Below are 16,023 nucleotides of genomic sequence, written 5' to 3' on the forward strand. Positions count from 1 at the left end.
CGCCCCGCCGCCGCCCGGAGACTTCGGTCCTGCTGCCGGGTGGCGGGGCACCAGCCCGGGGGCGGCTGAAGAACCAAGGTCGGCGCCAGATTTCGTCTGCGGCAGCGCCCCGGGAGGAACCGGGGACGTGAGAGCCCCCGGCACCAACGGCGCTGCAAGCCAGCGGCTTTTGTCACTGTGAGCCCCTACCATTAGCCTTCCCTTTGCTGGGACCGCGGGGGGATACATACACCCTGGGATTCCTGACCGGACCCTCATCGTGAGCATGCGAAAGTTTAAGGTGAGGAGGAAGTGGTGCATTGGGATGGCACCTTTCACGGTGACACTCCTTTGCGCCAGCTCTGGGGAGCCCAACCAAAAACCCTCAACAAGAGCCATCTCCCAGACTAAAGGTCTAAAGACTGAAACACTAGGTCTCTGTGTAGCATTTCAGCCTGCACGACCAAAATACAAACGATGAGTGTACACAAAAAAGTCAAAAGAGGATTTTTGTCTACCTGAGCTACAGCTTCACCTAATTAATATCGAATTTCCAACCGACAAAGCTTTTCCCCAGTTCCTGGTCAACAGTAACACAAAAAGGGGTGCCCCTTTCCCTGCTAACCGGAGAAAGGCAAGGTTAGTTTTCAGCTGGGACGCGAAAAGCACTGCTGTCGCAGCTGGAGGTCGCAGCGGTGGCAGCCAGTCAACTGCAAATATAAAAGTAGGACCCTGGTGTCATCGCCGTGCAATTTCAAGAGCAGGTCTGAGCCTGTCCTGGAGCCCAAATTCACTTCATATCCAAACTATTTGGACACCGGCCCATGCTCCAACACAGGCTGATGGAACATGCCTGGGAGTATGGCAATTTATTTTTGCTCTGCCCTTTAGCATAAGCAAACTTGCAAGTCCATAATGCAGAGTAGCGAGGCAAGGGCAGGGACATGCATGCTTAAATTAAGTTCATTACCAGGGACTAAATGATGCCTTATGCAACGCCATGGAGCTGATGTAAGCAGGTAACTGGCTGCGTTCTCCTTCCTAGAAGGATGACCTCTACCTCTTGCGCCTTACTGCCGAGGGAAAGGAACAAATAGCAATTCTTCTATTAGCTGCCACCTACTTTGCTCTCCTAAATGTTAGATATCAATCCCAGGCATAATACATCTTTACCTTTTAGTGAACCTACACAATCTGCTGACCTCAGGATATTCCTCCTTTTGCCTCCTTAGGCCCTCCCCAGGAAGTGTACGCAGCCTTGTGCTCTTTGCAGTAGCTGATGGTGCTCCTTCACTGAAACTATTAGAAGAGCAGCATTTGCTTAAGACTCCAGGATTGATCGTCTCTGGAGCAAACCAGTCTCAGATTTTCATAAGCTAAATGAGCTCCGCTTTTCCCCGGGTGAGGTAAATTCAAGCTTTGCAAAACAGTTAGAATTACTAATTAAAAGGCTAATTTCTGAAAATAGACTGGAAATGTCAATTGATTTTGGTATGTAAATTGTTTTCATGAAGATCTTAAAAAATTGAAACCTTCAACCATTTTCCTGCCGAGCTAAAACTCAGAACTGCTTAACAGATTTAATTAGAAGTGAGACCATTCAGTCAATTTGTCATCCTCTGGCTGGAAAAGCAAGAAGGACCCCAAAACACATAAACAGCAAAGAGAAAATCAATAGACAGTTCACCTTTGTCCTGGTTTCGGCAGGGATAGAGTTCATTTCCTTCCTAGTAGCTGGTACAGTGCTGTGTTTTGGATTTAGGATGAGAACAAAGTTGATAACGCACCAATGTTTTAGTTGTTGCTAAGTAGTGTTTACACTAGCCAAGGACTTCTTAGTTTTCCATGCTCTACCGACTGAGAAGGCTGGAGGTGCACAAGAAGCTGGGAAGGGGGCACAGCCAGGACAGCTGACCCAAACTGGCCAAAGGGATATTCCATACCGTGTGACGTCATGCTCAGTATATAAAGCTGGGGGAAGAAGAAGGAAGAGGGGGGGGACGTTTGGAGTGATGGCGTTTGTCTTCCCAAGTAACCGTTACGCGTGATGGAGCCCTGCTTTCCTGGAGATGGCTGGGCACCTGCCTGCCCATGGGAAGCAGTGAATGAATTCCTTGTTTTGCTTTGCTTGCATGCGTGGCTTTTGCTTTACCTATTAAACTGTCTTTATCTCAACCCACGAGTTTTTCTCACTTTTACCCTTCCGATTCTCTCCCCCATCCCACCGGGGGGGAGTGAGCGAGCGGCTGCGTGGTGCTTAGTTGCCAACTGAGATTAAACCATGACAACCTTGGATAGTATAGTTGCGTTGCAATAACTTATTTCACCCACTGAATATAAAAAAGATTAATAACCTGAAGCGTTACTTGTTACAAAGACATTAAATCTAAAAAGTATATGGCCTAAGAAAAATGTTTTGCTTAAAATAGATCTCTTATCTGATATATCCTCTCATCTGCCCCAGGCCTTTGAGTCTGTAACTCTTGGGGTCAATATGATTATGTAGAGTTCACTTCAGAAAACATAAGCGGGATGAAAGGAATGAGTCATGGGAAGGAAAAAAATTAAAAGAGGGTCAAGATATCTCTGAGTTGGCTTGAAGGAGCTGTCTGAAGGGAGTATGTTTACTCCAATAAAAACTGCACATGGCAAAAATACCTTGTGTGAAGAGGGTAAATGGAGCATTTAAAAGGAAAATACTAATTAAAAATACTCAGTGAGCAATCAATTGTTTCATAATGTGCACGTGTATGCATGCAGTCATATCCAGGCACTTCCAGTTCTGAAAGCCAACGTCACCGAGGATGTCTGAAATTAAGGATACTTGAGTTGCTACTACATCGTATTGGTCTTCATTCCTCTGCTAGCAGGGGGATTGGCTGTTCCTTCTCAAGCTGCGCTGAGCATTTCTCTCAAAATAAGCAGTTGCACGCTGCCTGAGAAGCTGAAGCCAATTATTAAAGATTACTCATTTCTATAAAGCTTTGTTAATGCTTTTCTAACAATATAAAGTACTTGTAAAGCATTTAGGCCAATATTTTCTGAAGAGGTCAGTGATCTTGGAGATTTTGAAGGCATCTTCAGGGCACTGGAAAGGTTAAAACCTAAAATTAGAAGCCTGTGTGAAAATTTTGGCATGCATCCACCGATGTTCATGTGTTTTTCTGGTGGTGTTGAATTTGAATACCACCACTGTCGGGCACTTTTCAGACATGTTTCAATGATGCGGTGTGCCACCTAAATGGGTCAGTGCATTCCTCCAAATAAAGACATTAACTATTTTGGGAAGTCGTGTGCCAGTATGCTCCTGAGAATTTTCCTCTGCTGTGGGGAGCGTCTTAACTCCTTACTGGATTTTTCTAAAATTAAGCAAAACCCAGATGGTTTTCAAGTAGTTCATACAAACAGAAAACAAAAACAAAGTAAGTCCATGATTTCTTTTAGTAGCTATTTACTGCTAATGGACACCTATCCTAACCAGTCTAGGGAAGGGCTTGGAGCTGAATGAAGGAAGAGATGAAGATGAGCCACAGCAACCAAGAGCAGGAAGCTGAAGAAGAATACAAAGGGAGAGGACAGTCCAAGCGCTTTGTCCCTTACCCTCATCGCTGATCAGAGAGAAGAGAGCAACATTAAACAGTGAATAACATTAAGAACCCTCAATGCAACATGGGGATTGTATCACTGGATAAAAGAGAGAATTTAGACACTTGAGTTAAGATGAGGACGAGTGCAAGCTAGTGACTGACAACGAATAAGCAACATAAGGAACATTATGAAGAGCTGTGCAACAAATGGAGCAGACATGAAACAAATCCTTTTCAGCACAAGGAGGGAGAACAGATTCTGATGTTGCTAGAAAAAGTTTTAGTGGACAGAAAGCTTCAAAAAGAAAGAGGTGTTGCTGAGTGACAACATCATTGCAGATCCTGACGCAAGTAGGCACAAAACGTAATGACAGAAGCCATTCAGCAAGATTACAAACAATAGTTGGTACTGAGCAAAAGGAAAGGTGACGTTAATAGAAATTTGTGAGGAAGAGCAGAAGAGTGAGTTCAGTAACTATTGAGGAATTTGCTTTTTGAGCATGCCAGGAAAAAGCGCTAAAGTGCAGTAAGTGAAAAGGAAGAGGTGTATGGAAATAGCATTAAAAAGAGGAGGCTGGATTTAGATGAGGATGAAAGTACAGCAAAGTCTCTTCACGTGATAAAAGACCTCTCAAAGAAATACAGAGAACACACCAAAACTCGCTAAAATCCCTCCCTTGACTTTGAACAGACTTTCACCATCATCCTGCCAAAAGCCCTGTGGGTCACATTGACTTGAGCTGGTCTGCTGGGATAATCATCAGGTACAAGCATTTAGGGTGGAAGGCACTTTTCCAGGACCGGTCCCTTTCAGCCTCTCCTCTTCCCATCACCTGTTTGAAATGGCAGCCGCACCAGGAAATGTCATCTGCACCACAGATTGGCGCGCTGGCACTTGAATAGCGAAGGGCCCTGGCAAACCACTACTCCCTCTCCCCAGACACCTCTATTCATCTTTTCCATTTTCACTGCCTCCTGGCTCACTGTGTAGATCCCCCTTTCCTCTGGCCCCGCATGCTGCACATCCCAACCCTTTGCTCAGGCTGGCAATGCTTCCCTGGGTGTCTGTCTGCAGCGGTGAGGCGGCAGGATGAGTGCAGGCCCTGTCATGGGGAATGAAATGGGGCATCCTCTACAGCCAAACGTCGTGCTCATCCCCACGTGCCCAGTGCTGGGGCTGGGTGCCATCCCACTGCCTGCATGCTCGGTGCTCACTCCTGCTCAGCCGGGGAGACGCTGGGATTACAGAGTGTGTGTACTTGACTTACGCACAAAAGTCACCTGGCAAAACATCCATAACATGTTTACTGATTCGGCCCTGCAATTAGTATTGCATATCCCCTTGTACACTCCGGTCCTCACTTGGCCAGCCCACGTTCCTAGCCCATGCAAATCCCCTCTCTTCCTGCTCATCCCAGTAGCCATTCACCGCTGCAAGCACCTCAAAACAAGGCCCATGCCAATAGTGCTCCTGTGCAGAAAGTGTGTGTCTAATTTTTCTGCCCAGTATCTCTCATCTCCCAAGCCTGGGAGACGACTATGGGAGTGTAATTGCAGAGCTGAGAAGAGTGAACATTGCATCACTGCTGCTATAAACACTGAACTATTTCTTTTTTTACAGAACTTACAGTATTGAGACACCATGAAACCAGTGCCTAACCAAGGGAGATAGAGACAGAGTCTGCTGGTGTTTGTCTGGTTCTTCTCTTCAGGGAGAAATAAGAAGCAAAGAAATAAAAGTTGTTTGAGCTCTTGTTGGCCACAAAGGTGAAGACTTCAAGGGAGTTGTTCTTGCAGAATGGCAGACAGACAACACGTGCAATCACTAACCTAGCAAAAGAGTGAGGTAGGGACCTACAAAAAGAGTTCTCAGAGCTGATGTGGCATTATCACCATGTTCCCACCCAGCCCCGTAACCTCAAGGCCAACCACAGCCCCACAATTGTTGGCATTAAGTATTTTCTCACAACAGTATTTTTTCACACATCCCTACACCACAGGCCTTCCCTTTATGCCATGCTGCCACAGAGCACCCTACTGCAGAACTCCAGCTCTGCCCTTCAGCCACACTTAATAGCTCTCTCCTCAAACCGTTTGCCGATGCCAGGACCAATTAATAGGCAGGAGCATTGCACCTCTTCATCTCCAAGACCTTCAGGCGTTTCACAAGTTAAATAAATCCTTTCTGCAACCCAAGTGACCGTGAAAAGCTTTGTCTGCCAGTGAAGCAGAAAACAAGGCAGGATTCAAATAAACATTATTTTGAACTGGCGTGTGCATGCCACTCTCCCAGATTTGGGAATCTCAGACTTGCAAAGCTACGAGTGACCTCCATGCTTGCAGATCCATGCCACCAGCTACTTCTGGTGCGGTACACACCCCTCTGGCAATAGGCTGAGGAATAGATCCTAAGTCTACAAATTGGTTAGCTTGGACTAATACCCTTGCTACCCCTAATAGTGACTGTGGGACAGCAAACTTCCAGCTGCAGGGCCAGCCACCCTGCATGCCGAGGAGGTCCTCACACTGGTGTGCTGTGGCTGTGCCTTAGGGGTGATGCTTGGGCAAATCTCTAGATTACTTTTGCCATCTTAGAATTTTGGCTACCCCTTCACTTTGGTCATCAACAAAGCTTCATCAGGTAAAGTTAATCCAGGAAGAGTTAGTTCACCAGGAGCTCCATGATTTCTTCCTCCTCTACTTGCAGCCAGATATGCTGAATGGCACAGCACCTGTTTTCTAAGACACATGCAGCTGCTTCTCCATTACCGGCACTGTGGTGCAAAGCAATTTCTCTCCAAGCTAACTGCCAGGACTTGGCTCTCAAAGGATGGAGGAATCATGGGATGCCAGAAGGACAACTGGCAAGTCTGTCCTCAAATCCCAGGCTTCCTGCACCCAGCAGAGCAGCACAGAAAAAAGCCCCCTACTATCCAGAAATCACTGGTGGGACTCACCAGCCCAGCATTCCCAGCCTGAATACTGCTACCTTGTCCAAAAGTGGTGGCTGCCTCGGGCATGGATGGTTGGGGAGGGATGTGGAAACAGCTGCTGTGCCGATACAGCTGCTTTGGAGCGGCACCCAAAATCCCAGCCCAGATCAACACCCTGGTCACCCCCTCCTTTGTAAACAAGCTTTTGAGCACCTGCTCTGAGGTCTAAAATTGGACTGTTTCTGGTCCTGAAATACTCCTATGGAAAAGAGCTGTGTGATTCTCTAAGGAAAGCTCTCAGCTCTATTAAAATGCTAAGCCAGACTAAAGCAACTTCAGATCACCGGTCCTGGACAAAGATTTGTCATATGAAGACAGGAAAGAAAATGGTAGCCAAAGTAATCCCAGGAAAAACACAATGAAGGTTTGCAGATTCCAGTGCAGTAGCTAAATCAACATGTTGTTTTGCCAAGAAAACATTGTGAAATCTGCGGGTTACTCTTTGATCCTAAGCCTTCCTTACCCATCTATTCATAAGCAGTATCATTAGACAGAAATGATTGTAAAACTAAGATTGGTTAGTCGGTGAACTTCTGATAATAAACAGATTGTTTTGTCATGTCACGGCTGGTTACTAGACTTTTCTGGCATACATCAATATGGTACTGAACCCTGAAGAAAAAATGGAAGATGTAAAATATTACATATGGTATGATAGGCTTTCTTGGCCTTTTTTATTAACATTTTTATGTATAGGAGACAATATTTTGTAATTTTAAAAGGGGAGGAGAACTGAAATGAGGAACAGGTCATTACTGTAGGCAGGAAGCAATAAAAAGGCAAATACATGTCTCATTTCTTTTGATGTTTGCTATATTTATATTATTTATATTTTTTTCCTTAAAATTAAATAAACCTAATAATGGTCATCTTTTTTCTAACACAGAAATACACTAACGAGTATGAAATTCTGAAGCTCTTCTGTCTTTCCCCAGGGCAGATATCATGGAAATGGAAGTTTCACTGGAATTCTCCATTCTTTTTTTAATGGGAAAATTAAATCTTTTAAAATCAATATCGATTGGCAGAAAAATTAAAGTAGCATTTCTAAAGTTAAAACTCTAAAATTAGAAGTGATAAACTTTTAAAAGTTACCTGCTTTCTCAAGTCTAAGATGACTTTGGTCCCTTCCTTCTCCAATGTCACACCTCCAAAATTTCACACATAGTCAGATGCACCTCGTCTCCCTCCCCGACGCTCAGTAACACTTAACACAGCCAGCGAGCTGGGCTCCACCTCCTGGCCCTGATACCAGCCAGCACAAGTATCTGTCACGGTTTCCAAATTCAAAGCGTTGCGGCGTTCCTGAGCTCCTCGCCTGGCCTGGTGCAGCTGTCCCAATGCCCTACATTCCAGACGGCTTCCCTGATTGATTGCACAGCCCCGGACCTGACAGCCACCGAGGAGCTTTCACAGCACCTCCCCAGGCTCGTCACTCCTGCCAGCCGCCAAGGTCTGCAGCAGCGACGCTTTAGACTCTTGGGGTATGTCAATACTGCAAGTGAACCCGAGCCTGCGAGCTTGTGTAAGCACATCTTGCCCCATGCTCTCGGAGCTTTCCCTGCACGCTCCTGTCCTCAGTAAACCGCAGCTTACCGGCAGCGTGGCACGGCCGGTGCTGGCTCCCCAGGCACTCTGGGCTGCCTGCTGGCGAGTGAAGCTAAAGCGTACGTGTGCCTTGGTGTGTCCAGCTGAGGAGCTTTCAGCCACACTTGGGTGCCCACCCGCAGGGTGGTCAAGTGGGAGCCCACGTGGCGCCAGAGACTGCAGGAGGACCAGCCTGGACAGCAGGCTGGAGCCCTCGCTCCCAGGAACCTGGGGAGAGCAGAGCCTGGGGCACGTACTCTTACAGAGTGTGGGACTGCTTGGCCTACATCGCACGGGAGAAGGAGGGCTTGGTCTAGAGAGTTGTAATGTGCTGTTCTGGTCGCAGCTGCTAGGAATCTGCTGTATTCATAGGCAGAAAGTTATGGCTGTGTTAAGCTAAGATTACTCTGATCAGCTTAAAAAACAAACTAGCAAAGGCACAGGCTCCTAACAGCATAACACCTTCAAATTCGGTACACAGGCAGTTAAAGCATACTCAGATAATTTCCCTTCCTCAGCAGGAAACACTACAACATTTTCAGCACTTCCTCTTTTTATATTTTCAATCATTGCACTTCATGCAATACCTTTATTTGCATGAGGATATTAACAACTCACCTACACTGTTTCTAACTTTAGGTCATTCATAATTCAGTTACGTAAAATGCAATAACGATTTTTACTACTAGTAATAATTAGAAAAATGTACATTTCTACAGCATAATGTCTGCTCAGATTAATATTCTTCCACCTGCTCAGCTACTTAGCTAACAATCTGTCGACTTAATTCCTCCACAGGCTGCAGGTAGCTGGAAGCTGTGAAGTAGGGCTCATTCACGTTCCCGAGCTCCCTGGCTCACACCATACAGAGTTAAGATTAGAGACCCTTCCTATATAACTAACACTGAATTGTCTTGAAAGCTGTCTAATGACGCTGCCTAAAGACCAGTTTCACACAAGTTTAGATTTCTTGCAAAAGAGACAATTAAGACACCCTGCTGAAAAGTTGCAAAAGATCTATTTTTTAACAGTATTTTAAAACTTGCTGAAACTTCAGCTGCTGTAACAATGATGCGGAACTAGCTGAGCAGTATAATCAATTTTTTTTAAACTAACGTTCAGGTTCATCATACGTTCGTCATTCTTCTCACCATCAAACTGAAACTTTAAAGGTTAGCTGTGAGCTAAACAAAATAGCTGTGGAGGAAAAAAATAAACTGGATATCAGACAGATGTATGTACTGGCTTTGTACAGGAGAGCACGTGTGGAGGTGTATTAAGTCAAATTGCACTTTGATCAAAAGTTATGTATTTATTTATGGAAAACATGTAAATTTCTGCTTCTTTCCAGTTTGCTTCTTTCCCCCAGACCAAGCAAGGCTGAGCTTTCAGCAGTCAGCTGCCAGGGAGCTGACTGATTCTGCCTTTCATTATGTCAGAAAAGGAGACACAAGAATTAATTACATAAATTTTGGGTTTCTAGTGAAAAACTCATGTTCCAAGAGTAGCAATATTTACCAACGGCATCCTTACTTTTCGGATAATTAGACAAACTAGTAAATGACCCCACGTCAGGCAGCAGCAGGAACTATCTCGTACGGTGGTCAAAAGAAATGACTGATTCTGTGAGCTGCTGTGTGTACCACACAAAATGTCGACTCCCTCTTGCTACCTTCCCCTGTTACCATCTCTGGCAAAAAAATCTCATTTGGCTTCAGCCTGTTTAGACTGGGCTTCACTTGAACATTTTCTTTTGCTTTGGGTCCATGCGGGTTTCTAGACTGATAGACTTAGTCCTGCAGAGAAGGAAACAAAGAAGCCTGAGGCTAGTCAGCAAGTGGTGTGAATACAGAGCACACAGATCATCGCATTGGCTTTTCCTCTTACGGTCTTCCCAAGTAACAGGTTGAGAGTCTTTACAACCCGAGAAGGAAATCTGTGTTGCAAACTAGCAAAAGCCCATCACAAGGAACGCAAGGACCACACTGATTCTGGGGCCAGCATTTCTAAGCTTCAGGCAGTCCAAAAACCAAAGCAAAATTTGGTCACAGCTCTGGAGTGTCGCTCGGAGTGTGAACTCATCAGTTAGGTATGTGTGCGCAGAACTGGCTGAGATCGACAAGCCTTAATGAAAAATAGAAGTCAGCATTGCTTTAGACTTCAATAAGATCTGAGACTAGGTTTATTTCCCATGGTTTGGGGTCACACTGTCAGCATTTCACAGGGCCTCTTAGCATATTCTATGAATAGACTCAAGAACTGATGTTTGAGTCCAACTGATGTCCCTACCATTCATTAACATCAAGCATGCACTAAAACACAGACCTCCACATAATTGGCAGTTTCCTCCATTTCCCAGCTCTTGCGAAGCAGAACAGCTCTCCTTCATTTCAAGAGCTACTTTGGTAGTCATGTTTTATCAAGCCATGAAACAAGTGCCTGAACTATAGTGCTGTTACTTCTTACCAAGGCTGCGTTTCTTACCTTGGCACACTGGACGCCCAGAGCCTGGCTGCGGCAGAAGATGGAGGTGAACGAAGAATACAAGATCAAAATATCACTGAGGACAACAGGCCTCTACTTCTTCTAGCACAGGCCTAATTCCTTGTGTCCACTTATGGAGAACAAAGGTATAGTTTACTTAGAGGAAGAATTATTTGTGCATAAACAGCCATTAACTAATAATACAGAGAAGATGCTTTTAAATTCAAATGGGTGGCACAGCAGCCAGCACTAGACAAGTGACCCAGGCATGTTGTTACTTACATAAACTGAAGCAGGAGGGAGTCTGATGCTGATGACAAAACCTCTTTGTGAGTAACACTGGCAAAATCTTTTAGAGAGCAATTCAGGACTAAGTTAAAAGCAAATGGGGCACTTCTCTCCTAGTAGAAACTAACTTTAAGAATCACATTTCTTTCCCTGTTTGTGTACAACAGGGAATGGAAATAACTGCTGCTATTTTGTTTCAAAAAAGTATTATCTTGAGGGGGGAAAAGGGGAAGCACTTGTCTGTTCTCATGAAAAACCCGTAGTAGTGTAAGGTGTTGAGGAAAGAACATCCTTCTTCCAGGGAGAAGGAAAAGACTATCCTGGATGGGGAAGGCTGGTTACAGCGCTCATTAACTACCATGGCCTGCACCTACTGCATTTCATATGAGTCTTACCTTCAGCCCCATCCCCAGGCTTCAGTCCTTCCAGTTTCATTTGGGTGCATCTCATCTTGGGCTACAAGGTCTTAAAATACAGCACTAAGTGATGTCTCAGCTTGTTCTGCCTGCAGCTTTGGGAGTGACCATACTGCACCCCCAGAGTGCAATTCAGCTTCTTCAAATAGAATAAACACTTATTTAAATAGTAGTCTTCCTCCACCACTCCCTCAAAAGCCTATGAGCAGGGGATCAAAGATTTCTCAAGCTCAGCTGGCCCATCCACACGTCAGGGTTAAGGCTTACTGACCTCCATAGCCAATAACACACATGGCAGTAATATGATTAGGATAACAACCAGACTTCGAATACTGAACCCAAATAATCTGGCATTTACAGTTTGGTCAGCTGGGAGCTCTCTTTTATACAAGGTGAAAGCACAGTTTGGAGTCACTCATCTGGATTGTCAGCACAATGCCTGACTATCCCACTACCCCTAAGAAAACAATACATGGAAGCAGCAGTTATCCTAGAAACATGCCAGTGACTTAAAATACAAGCAAAACCAGCCTGAGAGCAAAAGTTAGGAAGATAATAAATGCAGCACTAGCAGAGTAACATTGTGATACTCTCAAAAAGGGAGGTGCTTTTCAAGAGTAAGGGGATGAGACAGGCCAGCCTCACAAAATCATGGTTAGTTGCTGACTTTGAACAACTGCAGCTGCCAGAGGAAGGGATATGAGAAGGCTCAAGGAGTAGGTTTTGAAATGGAAGGTGGTGCTGGTTCAGAAGAGGGAGTGCAACTGTGATGAAACAAAGATGCCAACTTGCAGTTTATAGAAAACCTGATGCACAAATTCTGGATGCATTTTCAAAACCAAAAATTACATTTGTTTCCTCATAGCTAAGATAAGAACATGCTATTTTAAGCTAGTGAACATTATCCCAATGTACTGAAAACACAGACAAAAAGTCCAGCAACTTTCCAGGGTTGACAAGATTATCTTGGGCCTCAGCTATCTTACTGTGCTAGAAAATACCTCATGGTTAGATGAGCCCTGATATGTGTGTCCAGCTGTCCAGCTGCAGTCCCCGTCTCTGCTTCCACACAAAGAACCATCTCTGCATTAAGCAGTTGGCTGTGTGCCCTCCAGCAGGGTCCTCTGCATTGTAAGGCTTTTTCTGCAGTATTTATTGGGTTGCACAGTGGAAGTGATTGCAGTGTTGGGACTTCAGTTAGAACTCAAAAACTTCCCAAGACTTCTCTTCTGCTGTTGTGTCCTCCTGTTGGAGGGTAGCACCTTTAAACAGGCCACCTCAGAAGAAAGAATGCTCCCTCCCACAACCATGAGGAAGTGTGTTGAGGTCTGAAGATGTAGCTGTCAATACATTGCTGGGTGGCTTCAGCTTTACAAGTTATCTGCTTGCTCCTAGGCAGCTCTGGTGATGATTTTTGCAGCATTGGGGGAAGTACAAGGTGGAATAGCCAACAGCAGCCACTTGGTCATGGATCACACATACCTGGAGCAACACTCGTGGTCGCGAAATGGACATGGTCTGGAATAAGAGGAAGAAGACAAACAGCAAGGATGCACTTTGTGGGAGCTCTGCAGTGACAGGACACTCATGGGAGGGTTCCCTTCCAGGCCAGAAATATTAAGTCATTGCCATCTGCAAGTTCAGCAACCTGCTCATTACCTAGAATAGGAAGTGTCCAGACCCCAGTGTGATACTAAGCTGGCTCAGCATCTTCTTTCTCCGTCCAGAAAACCTCCTGCCAGTCTTCATCTGGCCTCTTCCTAGAGGCGGCCACATGCTCCCATGTTTCTTCGCTGGTGCCTCTCAGATTTGCTAGGTTCATAAGGGCTCTGTTAGCTAAAGTACAAGGACTGTGGGAAGCAAAAAAAGTAACAAGAACTGTCAGAAATAGGTTTCTATGTTTCTGCCTTTGTTTTAAGAATGCCTCGGCTCCTTGCTCTTGATCCATTGTTGGGGGGGTGTTCCAGGTGTGATTTCTTCTGACCCTCCTCTTAATCATGGCCCCATGTCCACGACTTTTCCCAGGGACTGCCTGAATCTTTCACTCTCCAAGATGGGAACAAGGACCCCTGGCCAGTCTGGGCAGATTCACCTGGCATGGTCAAGATTTACAGTACTGAAATGCCACAGTGATAAGATGCTGGTTTCAGGAACAGACAATTGCAAATGGTCTGGTGCTGGCTACAGACCAACATTTAAGCAGGGAGCATGATGAACGGGTAACAGAGGATGCAGAGGTAAGGAGGTCAGGGCAGGGTGCAAAGCAGTCTCTGAACTCAGCTCGCCAAACACGTACAAATCAGAGATACATATGTACCAGCAGTAGTCTGTGATGTTACATAGCTCTGTGAACTTACTATGTGACAGAAGTGGTGGATATACATTATTTAGCCAGTAATTCCAGCCAGTTATCTCAGGCTGGTACAGAATCAACATAGGTCAATTCAGTATGTGTAAGCTAAAGACAATAGACAAACACGTCGTGAACAGACAAGCCTTCAGCTCTTACCAGATCAAGTGGTTCATTTAGCTAGCAGGTAATTCTTTAATGAAAACAGTAGAAGTGCAGCCAGAACAAGTTTCTAAAGGCCAAAAAGAATGTATTTGGAAGCTGGTACCATAAAGTAACAAGCTGGATTTGCCCCAGGATTAAATAACGTGTTGCTGCTGCAGTCTTGGGCGACGAGGCAGCTCAGGCAAGCAGCTCCCTGTTGTTGGGTTTGTTCCCTTATACTTGCAAAGACACAACATTCACCTCAGCGCTCCTGCCCTGGTACTTGTCCAAATGATGAAACTAGCTACCACATTTGCGGATTAATCCCTGAGCAAGGGATTCTTTAAATATTAGGCAGCCCTATAAAAACAGACTGACAGAAGAAGAAAGGAGAGGAGGTGTTTGGTAGAAAAAAAAATAATTTTAAGGGTTAAAAATACATCATATGGGTTGGCAATGCCACAGAAGGAGACAAACTGCAGATAGTGATCACTGTTACTACTAGTCAACGCTTGTTTGAGCTACTAAGGTCCTTTCTACAGTGCAGTTAATGGGTAGCACACTGACAATACCACAGCTATCAACCGACCTAGTTACTGCAGGGTTTCCGTTCCCAGCACTCACAACCAATACAATCTTACTTCAACTTTCCTAACTATTAATGCTTTGTTTAAAGCTTCAGCAACTGGAATCAAGTGATCACTGCTGAATCTCAGCTTTCACTTAAACAGATAAAGAAAATATGAAGCTTCTCACCATCAGAGAAAAGCCTGATAAGATGAATTCCCTAAGGTCAAAAGTCATGATGATAAACAAAGAGAACCTAACCCAAGATAGGGTTAAAATATTGTGATTTTAAAAGCACACCTGGTATTTTTGAAGGGGTCTCCTTCATTTTCTGATTGTATTCCTGGAGCAGTACTTGGTGGAAAGATGGGACTGGCTTTAAAAAAGGAAGCATTCGTTACCAAAAGTCAGCACAAAAGGCAGCAGGAACATATTTACATCAGCTGGGAAAAAGCCAAAGCACTGCACAGACTACACAGAATGAAGAAAACCCGTTACAGGGAGGTAGGGGAAAGCAGGAGGGAGATTTTTTGCTTTCCTTCCTCCTGATCATCCTATCCTATACAAGAACACTCTAAATCTGGCTCTCTCTGAACGCCACTTTCACCTCCCTCTTCTCAACCAAGCTTCCCTTAACACTGTGAGTTCAGCTATACAATCTGGACACAAAAGAGGAAACCAAACACACAATAAAAACACGAGGATTGGCCAAATGAGGATTCCTAGAAGTAAGTATCACAAAGGCAAGATCGGTTAGCACTCAAGCTACCAAGGTTAGAGGTTAGCCCCGCATTCCTCTCGGGGGGGAGAGAGAGGGGGGGTGATTTTCTAACTCCACAGCATGAGAGTTTCCTAAGTGAGCCAGGGGATTTACCCTGTTACTTTCAATAGGCTGTGTGGCTTATTATCTCAGCCAGCTTGGGTCAGCTTCTCATCTAGGCGAGGTCCAAGTAGATCCAATTCAGTCTTAGATGAAAATGAAACCTTCAGCCCTGCGCTATGTGTGCTTCTGTCATGCTGGAGGGTCAGCCCCAGCGCTCCCCTGCAGCATCCCCACCACCAGGTGCTCAGCCCACAGTCCCACCACCATCCATGTTTATCTTGGGGACTGCAAGTTAGATGTAGATGTGACTCAAGCTACCTCCAGCAGTGGGGATGGTGGGGATGAGCATGCACACGCTGCTCCCTAGGCTCTCTCCTTTAGCTTCCACTATTAGCCAGAGTTGGTGGCATGGCACTGGCTACACGGACCCATGCGGGACATCACTGTGCCTGGCAGTGTGGCCTGAAGACCATCAGCTGCGAGATCTTTGATGCCGCTCCATGTCCTGGAGAGAGTTACATCGATTTAGCCTTAAAGAAAAGCCATCCAATGTTTGTCAGCTAACATGTCATGAGGGATGGAAACAGCCACTTGGAGGGCTTTCTGAATATGTGAGCATGTTATTAAAAACCAAAACCAAACCCCAAACTAGCTCAATGATTAATAATCACATACCTGGAAAAAGAAATTTAAAATAATACCCTCTTCCCCTTAGCAGCCCAGTCTGTCAGGAGTGACTCGATAGCCATATGGTGCACCTATCACTACAACCAGCAGATCCGGATAACAGTGAGGGACTGGCTTG

General features: G+C 45.2%; 1 protein-coding gene and 1 long non-coding RNA gene across 5 annotated transcripts in view; one reads left to right on the top strand and one right to left on the bottom strand.

Moving 5' to 3' along the window:
- KLHL24 (kelch like family member 24) overlaps positions 1 to 16,023 on the bottom strand; it is an 82,033-nt gene that overhangs the window by 24,420 nt on the left and 41,590 nt on the right. For 2 of the 3 annotated variants that reach the window (XM_009284278.2, XM_009284277.2), the window contains exon 1: positions 7,655 to 7,771. The exons of the other annotated variant lie outside the window; for it this stretch is intronic. The gene's annotated coding sequence lies outside the window, so the exon portion shown is untranslated. Of the gene's footprint in view, positions 1 to 7,654; positions 7,772 to 16,023 lie in introns of those variants that run through there. 3 annotated transcript variants of the gene reach the window in all.
- Positions 3,436 to 7,634, top strand: LOC103903138. 2 transcript variants are annotated; one of them, XR_657842.1, is made up of 3 exons: positions 3,436 to 3,618; positions 5,188 to 5,412; positions 6,274 to 7,634. It is a non-coding gene; the product is annotated as an uncharacterized LOC103903138 (long non-coding RNA). The 2 variants fall into 2 exon arrangements; XR_657841.1 differs by lacking the exon at positions 6,274 to 7,634 and having other exon boundaries at positions 5,188 to 5,762.

The sequence above is a fragment of the Aptenodytes forsteri genome, unplaced genomic scaffold (genome assembly GCF_000699145.1).
Source record: "Aptenodytes forsteri isolate BGI_AS27 unplaced genomic scaffold, ASM69914v1 Scaffold278, whole genome shotgun sequence".
NCBI lineage: Eukaryota > Metazoa > Chordata > Aves > Sphenisciformes > Spheniscidae > Aptenodytes > Aptenodytes forsteri.